Here is a 3,397-nt window from a genome sequence, read left to right as displayed (position 1 = left end):
TGCTACCACAAAGGATGCAATGTACAAGGTAGAAGCCCTCCCCACACTGCTTCATACATTGCAGTCTTACCCCAGTATAGCTGTTCACATCCCCCAGTGCTTCATACCGGACAGTCTTACCCCAGTGTACCTGTCCCCTACTTGTAATGCTGGTTCCTCATTCCATCCCCAGACTTCATATACTTCAGAAAATGCAAAACATATTATTCTAGCCACTTTCTGTGTTTATAAGAACAACATTCAGAATTTGTTCATGATTTTAGTTCTTTTTCTGCTTGAGACCAACTCTATTTTCAGGCGTGGGCAAGCATGCAACTTACAGGTATCTTAGGGGGGTCTTGACCTGCTTCAGTGAGAGTGATGGATTTTTTGTTCATAGGCTCACTGGTGTATACTAGTGGCTAATGACCACAGGGGCCTTTATAAGCCTAGGCATGAAACCTAAATGTGTCCCACAATTTATATGTTTTAGACATTTATATATGGATGATTGTTGGTTATGACATAATTTACTGACTGCCTCTGTCCTTCAGATATGTGGGTGCCAGATGAGGGGTGAATTTTCGATTTTGCATCCACTTGTTTAAGTTATGCTTAAATTGGGTTAAGCACATGGATGGGGAGACTTCCAAAGAAAAGGAATTCTCTGAGATACATATCTGTCTTTCCAACATGTCTTATTTGTTGCAAGTAAAATTTAGATCTTCAGATCTAGTAGTTCTGATGCTGTTCGTTTTGCAAATGTGCAAAGGTTCATCAGAAAGGAGTTGTTATGAGATACCCTCATTTTGCCCATCCCCCTCTCTCCTATGCTTGTCTTGCAAAGTTGTCTGAGAGTTACTGCCCTCTACTGACTATAGGAAGTATTGAAATAAATGCCCCTTCCACTGGGATAGGCACATCCATCCCTCCCTTCCAGCACCTTAGATGCTGGAGCCACTAATTAAACCCAGGTAGCCTGGACCACAGTTAGGGTTCTATCTTTCTATGCTATGGTGCTGTTCAGGTAGAAGGATTTTCTAACCACCACAGAGACCTGGTTGGTAAAGGAAAGTCTGTTATGAATACATGTACCTAAGTCCTTGATGTCTATGTCAAATTCAAGTGGAATGTTATCTGTATGGTAAGTGGTAGAGAAGCTAGATTTCCTTGATGCTGAGGGTAAAGCCTCTTATTAATAAACTAAGAATTTGTTTGGTCCAGCCTTTGCTGGAGAAGTTGAATATCAGAATGGTATTTGATAACCACCCCAAGTTTGTAATCATCAGCAAACTTGGTTAACCGCAGTAAATTGATATCAGTTTTTATGTCACAGAAATATATATATATATATATATATATACATATATATATCAAAGAAGGGACCAAGGACATAGCTTTGTAGGATACAACTATGGCATACCCCTGATCTTAATGGTATCTGTCCTATTAGACAGCCAATTACCAATGCAGTGAAATATGTATCGGTTAATGTCGAAATGGGAGCTTGTCAATAGTTCAAGCATAGTGTCAAAGACCTTGGCAAAGCCCAAAAAGCAATGTGGACTGAATGCTCCATACCCATAGCACCAGTAAACCTTAAAGTGCTTAAATAGGTTGAGCAGGCATGATCAGCCTTTTACAAAGCTGAAATCACATGTAACCAGGAATATAAGGTCAGCTCAGCACTGTCACTCTTTACTAATTCAGCAATAATATATTCTTGTTTACTGATTAGGCTATAATGTCGTCCATAGCCTTGTAATTAATACATGTGGGACTAATAAGCTTGTGATTCCAAGGTCAGTAGAAGGATCACTTTTATGTAAGGGTACAAAAACTGTCATTCTCTACTCCTCGGGGACATGATCATTGGAGAAATTCAGTTTGAAGCATTAATGGAAGGGATGTGCAATGTGGGACTTTATGCTTCTCAGACTGCATTAAGGGATAATGTCAGAACCCATAGAAGTAGTGTTTTAATTTTTTTAAAGTGACAAAGGATGTGGTCCAAATTGATCACAGGAGGATGGGTGTAAGGGGAAAAAGAGGGGAGAGAGAATGGATGGTGTAAGGAGTAAAGTTAGAAGATAATTTGTCCACAAGAATATTAGCAATGTCCTGATTAGCAGAGGAGATACCATAGTAAATAAGTTCAGTATATTCTGTATTGAATCATAGGCTACTTCTAAGGTTCCTAGTTTAGCTGGAGATGGCCTTGTGGCAGCTTTGTGAATGACTTGCAATCCTAAGTTCATATCTGGCATTACAGTTCCTAAAGGTAGGTTTGAGAGACTTACTCACCAGTTTTAAATCCCTTTTATAACGAAGAAGTCAACATGTTTTAGTGATCACCTGCAGATTTTTCTTTTCACTTGAAAATGTGTCTCAGCACAACCTACTATCACCTACCTACATGGGTTCTGTCCAATTACAGGAACACCGCAGCCCTTCATAATGCTGTACCATCCAGTAATTTAAATGATGGCAGCTTTATATCCACAGTATTTTTTGACCTCTTAAAAGCTTTTGATAGTCTACCACAATAAATTATGTCACAGACTGTCCTTCCTAGGCCTACAGTCAGCTATTCTTTTCCAGGTTGATGGCTACTTAACCATTAAACAATAGGCTGTCTAATGGCAAAACCACATCTCCCCTTCCCTCTCATGCATGTGTTTGGGCTTTGTCTTCATTTTTCTTCACAGCAATGCAGATGTAATATTATTCACTGAGTTTGTGTGCGTATCTGTTAAACTGTCTACATATCTATCTATCTATCTATCTATCTATCTATCTATCTATCTATCTATGTATCTATCTATCTAAACATAAGTAAGTGAAAGTGGGGGTGAAGTCCAACATGGAAGTTGCAGAAGGGCTTGCCTCAAGCAAAAACATTGTGTATTTTTTGTTTCTTTCTTCAGGCCAGTTGGGTTCATGCTTTTGAAACTTCAATGAAATGAAACTCAAAACAACAATGGGAAATCATTCCTGGATGTGAATTTTGGAACTCCTTTGATTTATCTCTGAGGTGATATCAGCAAATTGCATATGTACTATACACAAATATCATAGTGTATATCACGGCCAAATCCCACATGAACCCACCTAAGTATTTGCCTATGGCTGAGCGAGAGTGTCGTTCCACCTTCCAGTATCTGTATGCCACCCACACAAGCTAGTTCAGACTGGGAAATTTGAGCAAGCACATTTGCACAGGAGATTTGAGAACAGATATAGCATTCAGAAATTGAAAACCTCCCAAAATCTAGAACACAGCAGGAGCTGATTCAATGAGCGAAGATGAGTTGGGGTGGGGGGGTTTGTGGGAGATGGAGGTTCATGATTTGCAGAAGTACATATGTGTTTTCCATGCCATAGATATTGAACAGAAATGAAAATTTTTAGTCAACAA

This window comes from Protopterus annectens, chromosome 5.part1 (genome assembly GCF_019279795.1).
Source record: "Protopterus annectens isolate FY-2018-M chromosome 5.part1, PAN1.0, whole genome shotgun sequence".
In the NCBI taxonomy this organism is placed as follows: Eukaryota; Metazoa; Chordata; order Ceratodontiformes; family Protopteridae; genus Protopterus; species Protopterus annectens.
The sequence above is the reverse complement of the archived record's forward strand: the minus strand, read 5'-3'. Positions refer to the sequence as shown.